The sequence below is a fragment of the Pseudophryne corroboree genome, chromosome 7 (assembly GCF_028390025.1).
Source record: "Pseudophryne corroboree isolate aPseCor3 chromosome 7, aPseCor3.hap2, whole genome shotgun sequence".
Taxonomy (NCBI): domain Eukaryota; kingdom Metazoa; phylum Chordata; class Amphibia; order Anura; family Myobatrachidae; genus Pseudophryne; species Pseudophryne corroboree.
In genome coordinates, this window is record NC_086450.1 from 36,469,410 (window position 1) to 36,481,556 (window position 12,147).

The 12,147-nt window shown below is 46.2% G+C and overlaps 1 protein-coding gene across 2 annotated transcripts in view; it reads right to left on the reverse strand.

The window, feature by feature from the left end:
* The window catches only part of EHHADH (enoyl-CoA hydratase and 3-hydroxyacyl CoA dehydrogenase), a 244,519-nt gene that overhangs the window by 213,160 nt on the left and 19,212 nt on the right, over positions 1-12,147 (reverse strand). The gene's annotated exons all lie outside the window — the stretch shown is intronic.

Below are 12,147 nucleotides of genomic sequence, written 5' to 3' on the forward strand. Positions count from 1 at the left end.
AACAAAAAGAGGGAGAAACAGCTGCTGAGTATTTTCATCGGGCACTACAGGAAATGGCTAAGTATACAGGAATAGAAGACATTAAGACAAATGTGAATCATAGAGAAGTAGCAGTATCTGTGTTAATGGATGGTTTAAAGGAAGTATTGAAGACGAGGGTACAGACCACCCAACCATGTTGGCGAGGTTTGTCGGTGGCTACTTTGAGAGAGGCCGCTATTGATCATGATCGAAACATCACCAGACACAGGGAGTCACAGAGTGATAAGTTAATGGCCGTAAGTATACAGGCCCTGACCACAAGGCCACCTCAGTATAAGTCCCCGACCCCTGTTGGTAAGTCAAATGTGGTAACTTGTTATTACTGTCATAAAGAGGGACATTTTGCACGAGACTGTAGATCGAAAAATGCACAAAAATCATATCAACCCCCTAGACAACGACATGACACACGAAATTGGGATCAATGACCGCAGAGACGGAGTTATGAGCCACACGCAGGGGAAACAAAAAGGTATCCCCCAAGAAGAGACTGGCAAGTCTCTGATAGTTCGCATTTACCCCCTTCACAGGTAATAGCTGCCAGCGCAATGCAGGGAGGCCACCACACACAATAGGGGTGGGGCCACACCTGTAGTCTGCAGCCAGTGAAATTAATTGCGAGCCTTGGAAATGAACCCGAAGTCACAATTGATGTAGCTGGTAAATCTCTAAATTTCCTTGTAGATACGGGGGCGGCCAAATCAGTGATAAATTCGACCGTGGGCATGAGAACCACCGGTAAAACAATTCCAGCCATGGGAGTAACAGGAGTAGTACAGCACTACCCTTTAAGCAAACCTGCAGAGATTACGATAGGGCCTTTGCATACCAAGCATTCTTTTCTGCTGGCTGCATCGGCTCCGACTAATCTCCTAGGGAGAGATTTACTGTGCAAAATGGGATGTGTCATATATTGTACTCCTGAAGGTGTGTTCTTGGACATACCCGAAAACCACGCTCAGGAAGTACAGGATATGCTAGACTCCCCAACAAGATTAATGTCCCACACTGTTGTTATAAATAGGTGTCCGTCCAAGGTAGAGGAAATGATTTCCCAGATACCGGAATCACTTTGGACCAAGGATGGACAAGACACTGGATTAATGGCAAACGTAGCCCCAGTAGTTGTACAAGTAAAAGATGGTAGGATAGCTCCAAAAATCCCACAATACCCTCTGAAGCCAGAGGTGGAGTTAGGAGTTTACCCTGTAATAGAGCGCTTGCTACAACAGGGCATTCTGGTAAGGACGTCCAGCACTGCCAATAGTCCCATCTTCCCTGTTAAAAAGAGTTGGGGGAGGGGTTACAGATTAGTGTAGGATCTAAGGGGGATCAACAAAATAGTTGAGAGCCAATTCCCTGTAGTGCCAAATCCAGCTGTCATCCTTATGCAAATCCCTCCCACTGCCAAATTTTTCACTGTGATTGACCTCTGCTCCGCCTTCTTCTCGGTACCTCTGCACCCTGACAGTCAATACTTATTCGCATTCACATACAGAGGAGTTCAGTACACTTGGATTCGCTTACCACAAGGTTTCATAGATAGTCCAAGTATTTTCTCACAGGCCCTGCATGATTGTTTACAGTCTTTCCAACCAGAGAGTGGATCAATATTGATACAGTATGTAGATGATTTACTGCTGTGTTCAGATTCACTGGAAGCGTCCCTGAGAGATACGAAACAACTCCTGTTTCATCTCTCAGACACAGGACACAAGGTTTCCAAGGACAAGTTACAATTATGCCAGACCCGTGTGAAGTATTTGGGACACTGTCTAACACAAGGACTGAGACACCTTACCGCTGATAGAATTCAAGCAATTCGTGACATGACCCTGCCACAAACCCAGCAACAAATTAGAACGTTTTTAGGAATGTGTGGGTATTGCCGTAACTGGATCCCAGGTTTTTCCATACTGGCCCTACCTTTACAGGAGATGGTCTCATCAAACAAACCTGATCGGTTTGAGATGGCATTTGAGAGACTTAAACAGTGCCTAACGCAGGCACCAGCATTAGGTATGCCAGATTATGGAAAACCCTTTGAACTGTACGGAACAGAGAGTGCTGGGTGCGCAGCAGGTGTCTTAACCCAGAAGCATGGTGATGCCAGCAGGCCGGTAGCCTACTATAGCGCTCAGCTAGATACGGTAGCGCGATCCCTCCCCACATGCTTGCGAAGTGTTGCAGCGATAGCATTGCTAGTAAGTAAAAGCGAAGATGTAGTGCTAGGACACAACCTCACAATTCATACAATCATGCAGTGTCAGCCTTACTGAATTCGGCCCAAACCAGACACGTCTCATCAGCGCGGTTTACAAGATGGGAATTGGCATTGATGGCCCCCGTAAACATCACCATAAGGAGATGCAGCGCATTAAATCCTGCAACGTATCTCCCAGGTGTGCCTGGACAGGCACAAAGGGTGGAGGATGAGAGTGATGGTGAAGGAGGATTTAATACAGGGGATGACACGCATGATTGTATGGAATATTTGGCCCAAAATTTCACGGCAAGGCCTGACATCAGTGACAACCCACTGGAAGATGTAGATTTTACTTTCTACACTGACGGTAGTTGTCACAGACAGACGGACTCGGGAGACTTGTGTACTGGATACGCAGTCGTAGATGACCAAGGTACCATAGAAGCGGAACAGCTAGGCCCACCACACTCAGCACAAGTTGCTGAACTGATTGCCCTAACCAGAGCATGCGAATTGGCTAAAGGCAAGTCAGCCAATATCTACACGGATTCTAGGTACGCCTTCGGAGTAGTCCATGATTTCGGGGCCCTATGGCGCCTCAGAAATTTCATGACGGCAGCCGGCACACCCGTAGCGCATGCAGCCCACATCAAAAGACTTCTAACAGCGATACAGGAACCTGACAGAGTGGCTGTTATCAAGTGTAAAGCTCACACGTATAGCCAAGACCCGGTATCACTTGGTAACAGCCGAGCAGACGAAGCTGCTAAATCAGCAGCAAGTACCCCCATACAGACAGACACCACACAACTGATGGTATTTAGTACTGTAAACACACAGAAATTGTGTGAAATGCAAAACTTGTGTTCCCCACAGGAAAAGGCAGTTTGGAGGTCAAAAGGATATGGCCAGGGGTCCTCAGGACTCTGGACAGATGGACAGGGTAAGCCAGTGGTACCCAGAGCATACCTTCCAAGTCTAGCGGAAGCGGCACATGGGCTGACTCATCTAGGCAAAGAAGGAATGTGTAAGTTGGTAAGAGCTTATTGGTGCGCCCCAGGATTTTCTTCCCATGCGGGTAAAAGAGCGATGACATGTCTCACCTGCTTGAGGAAGAATATCGGAAAGGCAATACCGACAGAGCCATCCCATATCCCCCCGACAGATGGCCCTTTTCAGGTAATACAAATTGATTTCATACAATTGCCACCTTGCAGAAATTTAAAATATGTATTGGTTTGTATTGATGTATTCTCAAATTGGGTTGAAGCATTTCCCGCGGCCACAAATACCGCTGTGTTTACTGCAAAGAAAATTGTGCAGGAATTTGTATGTAAGTATGGTATCCCTAGAATCATTGAGAGTGATAGGGGTACCCATTTTACAGGTGAAGTTTTTCAAGCAATGTGTAAATTGATGGGAATTAATAGTAAGCTGCACACTCCGTACCGCCCCCAGGCGAGTGCGAAGGTGGAAAGAGTAAACAGCACTTTTAAAAATAAATTAAGCAAGGTAATGGCTGAAACAGGATTGTTGTGGCCCGAAGCTTTGCCAATCGTATTATACAGCATCAGAACCACTCCCAGGTCCCCTCTTAATCTGTCTCCTTTTGAAATTCTGTTTGGTCGACAACCCCATGTTATGATAAACCCCCAGGATGATTTGAAGTGTAACAATGAAGTAACCGGAAAGTACTTGGTTAAGATGAGTAAGCAATTGAAGAATCAGAATGATAATCTAAAGTTGGTGATTCCTGATTTGCCAGACAGTAATTGTCATGACATTGAACCTGGGGATTATGTAATGATACGGAATTTTCTACGCTCAGGTTGCCTTATTGACAGATGGGAAGGACCATACCAAGTCTTATTGATTAGCACGACAGCATTGAAGGTTGCCGAGAGAGAGACTTGGGTCCATTCGTCTCATTGTAAAAAGGTCACTGACCCCGAGAGGTCCCGTGATAAAGAACAGACGGTAGAGGTTGTATCACTAGAGTGTCTGTTCCGGGAAGATTGAGACGACACCTGAGCGCTGAGAATAATAAGATCGGAGGCGTTTGTCGAGCCAGATTTCTTTTTCCCATTTGTTATTTTCTCCAGTTCCCATCTCCCTCCTATTTCCCTTCCCCCTTCTTATTTTTCTCCTTTTACTCCTCTAAGATGGACTTGCCCCAAGAGACTGTGATCCGGATTTTCCTGTTGACCATGATGTTGACCAGAGCAGTCTGTTTCGGTGAGAGTACCATGGAGGTCGAGAAAGGTTCGGGAATGGGTTCCGATGACAGAGACGGAGGCGTAGATTTCCAAGAGCAACACAATCACCGAGTAAAGGCGAGTATCAGAAAACGATCTGGTAGCATTGACAATAGAAGGAATTGTGAAGGATTGATAGCTAAAGAGAACTGCATCTGTAGGCATTGTGACAATATAGTTGAGGATGGGTGCATCAAGAAATGTCAGTCCAGTTTTAATGTCCACATGGACCGGCATCCATTGAGTGACTATCACTCCTTAGTGGGTAAAGTGTTAAATCAGACAGACTGTTGGGTATGCTCTCAAGTACCTCAAGGTCATAGAAAATCAGGACTAGTACCATTCCCTTTAACTGTAGGAGAGGTACTTGAGATAAGTGGTGGGAGGCCGGTGGACAAGAGGTTTAATATCTCTAGTCCTCCTAGTTTGAAGCTCCACCAGTATCATGTGGATAGGTCTTTAGTATGCTTTAACATTTCCAATCACCGAAAGCCGGGAAATTGGGAAGTGTCATGGAGTAATCAAACCATGACATTTTCATACAGAGCCGACAGAATGCCCATAGACACAGAACTTATACGCCAGATAGCCGACCATGGAAAATATTTCCGGTATAGGTACACTCTAGGAAGTAGGACCATGCGAGTTGGAGAAGTATCACCAGGATACTGTGCACATATCGTACAACCTGATACGTGTACTAGACAGATGGGAGAGTTAGGGTTAGGAGATTTCACATGGAAAATTTGTAACATGGTAATGTCATACTCCGTCCCATATGTTCTCCCCGATGATGCATATTTCATATGTGGGAGAAAGGCGTATAAGTGGCTTGCCCCAAACTCAGAGGGATTGTGTTATATTGGAAAAGTACTGCCTGAAGTAATGACTGTATCCCATAACAAAATGAAAGACATTCACCGCGGTGCCCAAGCTCCTTATACTCACACTCATTACGAGCACATCGTTAAAAGGCACCTGATAGAGAGGACAGAGCATCCGGCCTCTGATCTGATCCATGAATCCACCGGGATTCAATTCCTACTCGCGTTAGATATCACTCGTACCTCCAGAGGAGTGATAAATTATAAGTATATATCTGCGCTTGCAAATTTCTTAGACAATATCACCGAAATGTATGACGACACGTTCAGGTACACTGGGAAAGAGTTACAGGCCTACAAAACAGAACTGGTTCAGCATAGGATGATTCTCAATTACCTCACAGCTGTGACAGGCGGGTATTGTGTTACCCTAGCAACTCAATATGGAATAAAGTGCTGCACATACATTACCAACAGTAAGGAGGACCCAGCCGAGGTCATAGACCAAAAGATGGATGACATTTTACAATTAAAGTGGGAGTTTCGAAGGAAACACAATCTCACACTCGCTGCTGTGGGTAATGAGCTGACCAGTTGGGTGTCATGGTTGAACCCACGAAATTGGTTCTCGGGCTTAGGAGAATGGGCCCAAGGTATTATTATGGATGTAGGGAAATTTCTCTTGTGTATTCTGGGAGTCGCCATATTGGTTGGCCTGATATTTAGATGCGTTCGGGTTTTGACGAAGTGTAAAGGTAGTACTAGAGTGATGAGTCTAAGGAGCGAAGACACTGTAATAACAACAACTAATTTGATGTATGACCCAACGATAGAGACAATTTTGTGATGAAAATGTGATTCCACGGTACGTTTCTTTCACCCGTTTCTCCTCTGTTTTCCTCCAAGGTACAAAGACATCCGCTTGGAAGAAGAATTTGACAACCTCTTTTATACAGACCATTGATGAACTATGCTACAAACCCCAATATCCCTAGTGACTTTAACTTTTACGATAGCCCAATACTTTAGAGACTGTAACTTTATGGACAATGGAACAACTTTTGCTCGATATTTATAGCAAAAGCGCCGAGAGACATCAGACAACATGTACATCAAGACAAGACAAGACCTCAATCAACGACTGTTTATTTAAACTCACATAGTTTACAACTGCATTTATAACGATTGTTTCTTATCTTCATCTCTACAACCTCCAGGTAATGACACACATAGTCGACAGGGAATATAGACACATATCAGCATTCACATGTTCCCCCCCCTTCATGTATCATCAACTAAATGTGCTCCCCATTTGTTGCAACCAAAAGCCGAAAAGAGCTCGGTAGAGTTTGACAGCCCATCCACAGTTCCCTGATAAGGGATAAGAAGGATTCAAATGAATACTTCGCAATACCTCGAAGCTTGATTTAAAACACGTACGGCACGATGATACATGACCCCTCAAACATGGATTCTCCTCCCTGTACCCAATCATAAAAAGGTATTTACATGATGACATATATTTTTCTTTTTTGAACTGTTTTAGGAAGTGGCAGTTATTGATGACTGCCAAAGGGTGGACTGTCAAAGTCGAAAAATATTATGCTACACACTGCCATATATTCACCCCATGCGCTTGCCCGCTGCACGTGCACATTCTCTCCCGTGCGTGCGCATATTCGCAGTTGCGTAAAGTAGTTTCTACGGGCGTGCGCATTGACGTGTGGTATGTGCATTTACGGTAGAGTTTGTGTGCGTCTAGCGGGCGACTCAAATGTTACATAGTAAATCCAAATAGTATGTTTTATAGGTAATGTTCCCCTTAATAATAACTGTAAGTTTGTTTATTGTAACTGGTCGCTGGACAGAGGAATTCCTCTTTGCATGATACGAAGGGTCAGACAGGGTTTGAGCAGTTGTGTTTGGTACCTAACTAAAGAACATTTTATTAGAAACAATCCGGTGCTGGTTAGGTAGAGATTAATCGCTCCTGCGTATAGTTATGTCTATTAGTAGTTTCTGGACATTTACTATATTTGCGGTTCATTATCCATGCGGCGGGAATTCTGAGATTCCCTCCCACCTGAGCAGTTTGATATAGTCACAGCCCACCTGTTCAAACTAACCTATGACCTTTTGTTATGATGCGGGGAGACATTCCTGTGTCCAATGAACAATGAGATTATAGGTCCCTTTGTAGTGTACTGTACGCAGTGTATAAAAGAACAGCCAGCCTGGCCAGCTCAGTCTCTCACTCCACAAACGGTTTTCATCTTGACTAACTCGGAGCTGGTACCAGGACTGCGCAGCGAATCATTCCCCAGTGTGTGTAAGTAATTTGCTGTAACCAACTTGTTCCCTGTTTGTATTTGCCATATTCTCTCTTTCTCTGTTATTGTATAGGATTAAGACGCTATTGTATATTTACGTGTAGTTATTCTGCTTAGATATTGATGTTAGCCTGTAGTGTATGAACTGTTAACTGTTTACCCTTTTTCACATAGCTAGATATTGTTAGTAAAGGTGTTGGAATCTTTGCAAGTTATTGTGTGTTTATTACATTACTGAGGGTATTCGGAGCGTCTCAATCGCTCAAGCAGCTTTTGTATTAACAAGGTTAAGCAGCGTTATATCGCTAAGGTATTTCAGTAGTAAGATTTACAGTACAAATTCAATCTTTCATTGTGTTGCATACAAGGTTTACTGAGTGTCATCCCGTGAGCGTCTGCGCCGCTCGTGTTCCCCTCGTGGTCACGAGCGTATGCTACGCTGTTTGCGTAACATTACGGTAGTCGGCTGCCTATAGCGTGCTCGACACCAAGCGTTAAGCTGTGAGCGAGCGTGCCGCATGTGCGTCTCGACCACGGCTAAGCGTCTGCTACACTAAGTGCGTACCCTTACGGTACCCCATACGCCAATTGCGTACTTAGTCTCTTACCCACATATAGTGAATGTTATAAGATAAATATTTAGCTTTATCAATGGAGAAAACGCCCCAGCTGAAAATCTTCCGTAGGAGCTTTCTTGGATTCACACCAAGACACATATTTTCTCCAAATACGGTGATAATGCCTCGCCGTTACTTCTTTTCTAGCCTGAAGTAGTGTGGTAATTACTTCACTGGGAATACCCTTTCGTGCTATGATTTGGCGTTCAACCGCCATGCCGTCAAACGCAGCCACGGTAAGTCTTGATACACGCACGGTCCTTGCTGCAACAGGTCCACTCGTAGAGGAAGAGGCCAGGGAACTCCTACGAGTAATTCCTGAAGATCCAGATACCAGGCCCTCCTTGGCCAGTCTGGAACAATGAGTATCGCCTGAACACTTGTTCTTCTTATGATCTTTATCACCTTTGGAATGAGTGGAAGTGGAGGGAACACATAGACCGACGGAAACACCCAAGGTGTCACTAGGGCGTCCACCGCTATTGCTTGAGGGTCCCTCGACCTGGAACAATATCTCCAAAGTTTCTTGTTGAGGTGAGATGCCATCATGTCTATTTGAAGAATTCCCCAACGACTTGTCACTTCTGCAAAGACCTCTTGATGATGAAGACCCCACTCTCCTGGATGGAGATCGTGTCGGCTGAGGAAGTCTGCTTCCCAGCTGTCCACGCCTGGAATGAAGACCGCTGAGAGAGCGCTTGCATGTCTTTCCGCCAAGCGAAGAACTTTTGTGGCCTCCGCCATTGCCGCTCTGCTCTTCGTTCCGCCCTGGCGGTTTACGTACGCCACTGCAGTTATGTTGTCCGACTGAATCAAAAAACGGGCAGACCGCGAAGAAGATGTCCTGCTTGCAGAAGGCCGTTGTAAATGGCCCTTAACTCCAGAATGTTTATGTGCAGACAAGCTTCCTGGCCTGACCATTTTCCCTGGAAATTTTCCCCCTGTGTGACTGCTCCCCAGTCTCGGAGACTTGCATCCGTGGTCACCAGGATCCAATCCTGGATCCCGAACCTGCGTCCCTCTAGGAGGTGAGAACTGTGCAGCCACCACTTGAGAGAGATTCTGGTCCTGGGAGATAGGATTATTTTCCGGCGCATGTGCAGGTGAGACCCGGACCACTTGTCCAATAGGTCCCACTGAAACACCCTGGCATGGAGCCTGCCAGCTTCGTAGGCTGCCACCATCTCCCCCAGCAACCGAGTGCATTGATGAATCGACACTCTTGCCGGTTTCAGAATCTGTTTGACCATGACCTGGATTTCCAGAGCCCTTTCCACTGGAAGAAAAACTTTCTGTAATTCTGTGTCCAGAATTCTACCCAAGAATGACAGCCGTGTTGTCGGAACCAACTGTGATTTTGGCAAGTTTAGGAGCCAACCATGTTGTTGCAGAATTGTCAGGGAGAGTGTAACGTTTTTCAGTAATTGCTCCTTGGATCTCGCCTTTATCAGGAGATCGTCCAAGTACGGGATAATTGCGATTCCTTGCTTGCGCAGGAGAACCATAATTTCCACCATTACTTTGGTGAAAATCCTCGGAGCCGTGGACAGACCAAACGGCAACGTCTGAAATTGGTAATAACAATCCTGAACAGCAAACCTCAGGTAAGCCTGATGTGGAGGATATATGGGGACGTGTAAGTAGGCATCCTTTATGTCGTCCGACACCATAAAATCCCCCTCCTCCAGACTGGAGATCACTGCTCTGAGAGATTCCACCTTAAATTTGAATCTTTTTAAATATAAATTGAGGGATTTTAGGTTCAGAATCGGTCTGACCGAGCCATCCGGCTTCGGGACCACGAATAGGCTTAATTAAAAGCCTTCTCCCTGCTGTGATGGGGGTACCATGACAATGACTTGATTTTGACACAGCTTTTGTATTGCAGCGCATACTAACTCCCTTTCCGGAAGAGAAGCTGGCAAGGCCGATTTGAAAAATCGGTGAGGGGGCACGTCTTGAAACTCCAATTTGTACCCTTGGGCTACTAATTCTAATACCCAAGGATCCAGGGCCGAGCGAACCCAGACCTGACTGAAGAGTTGGAGATGTGCCCCCACCGGTGCGGACTCAGAGGAGCCCCAGCGTCATGCGGTGGATTTGGCAGAAGCCGGGGAGGACTTCTGCTCTTGGGAACCAGCCACAGCCGGTGACCTTTTTCCCCTTCCTCTAGTAGCAAGGAAGGAAGACCCTCAACATTTTTTGTATTTATTGGGCGGAAAAGACTGCATCTGATAGTGTGGCGTTTTCTTTTGTTGTGCAGAGACATAAGGTAGAAATGATGACTTACCCGCGGTAGCCGTAGATACCAGGTCAGCGAGGCCGTCACCAAACAAGACACCACCTTTATACGGCAGAGACTCCATAGCCTTCTTAGAGTCAGCATCAGCATTCCATTGATGAATCCACAATGCCCTCATAGCCGAGACTGCCATGGCATTGGCCCTTGATCCCAAAAGGACAATATCCCTCACAGCTTCCTTTAGGTAGGTTGCAGCGTCCTTGATATAACCCAGTGTCAAAAGAATGCTATCCTTATCTAGGGTATCAAACTCAGATGACAAGTTATCTGCCCACTTCTCAATAGCGCTACTCACTCATGCCGATGCAACGGCAGGTCTGAGCAGCGTACCCGTAGTGACATAAATGGATTTCAATGTATTTTCCTGCTTACGATCCGCAGGATCCTTCAGGGCTGCCGTGTCAGGAGACGGAAGCGCCACCTTTTTGGACAGACGTGATAGAGCCTTGTCCACAGTGGGAGTTGACTCCCACTTTTCCCTGTCCCCAGAGGGGAACGGATATGCCACTGGAATTCTCTTGGGAATCTAACTTTTTGTCAGGATTTTCCCAAGCCTTTTCAAAAAGAGCGTTCAGTTCATGAGAGGGAGGAAACGTTACCTCAGGTTTCTTTCCTTTATACATACAGACCCTTGTCTCAGGAACAGCAGGGTCTTCCGTTATATGTAATATGCCTTTTATCGCCACAATCATGTACTGAATGCTCTTAGCCAATTTAGGATTCAACCTGGCATCACTATAGTTGACGCTGGAGTCAGAGTCCGTGTCGGTATCTGTATCCGCTATTTGGGTAAATGAACGCTTCTGTGACCCCGAGGGGGTCTGGACTTGTGACAATGCATCCTCCATGGATTTTCTCCATGCCTGGTTCTGAGACTCAGATTTCTCTAATCTCTTATTCAATCGAGCCACATTTGCATTCAAAACATTTACCCAATCAGCAGTCGGCGATGCCGACAAGGTCACTCCCACCGTCCTTTCTGGCCCACTCCAGCCTCCTCCTGGGAAGAGCACTCAGCCTCAGACATGCCGACACACGCGTACTGACACCCACAACCACACTGGAGCTATAGGGGACAGACCCACAGCAAAGCCTGTTAGAGAAACACAAAGGGAGTTTTGCCAGCTCACAACCCAGCGCTTATCCCGGATCCGAAACGTTTAATATAATGCCTCAGACCTTTTAGCGCTGTTAATATTAATAAAACAGCACCAAATTACTGTGCTCCCCCCCCCCGTTTTGCACCCTGTTACTTGTACAGCAGTGTAGGAGGCCAGGACCAGTGTCTCTGCAGCTCTGGGAAGAAAAATGGCACCGATTAGAGCTGTGAGGGCTAAGCCACGCCCCCTCAATGGCGCGCTTCAGCCCCGCTATTTTCCACATATTTATACTGGCGGGGGTCTGGTTTTAGTGCCCCAGCACTTTATACCGCTTTTGCCAGTCCTTATTTGTGAGGTCTTATGCTGCCCAGGGCGCTCCCCCCTGCGCCCGGCACCCTGTAGTGCCGCTGTGCGTGTGTGGGAGCATGGCGCGCAGCGCGGTACCTCAAAGCAGTCACTGAAGTCTTCTTC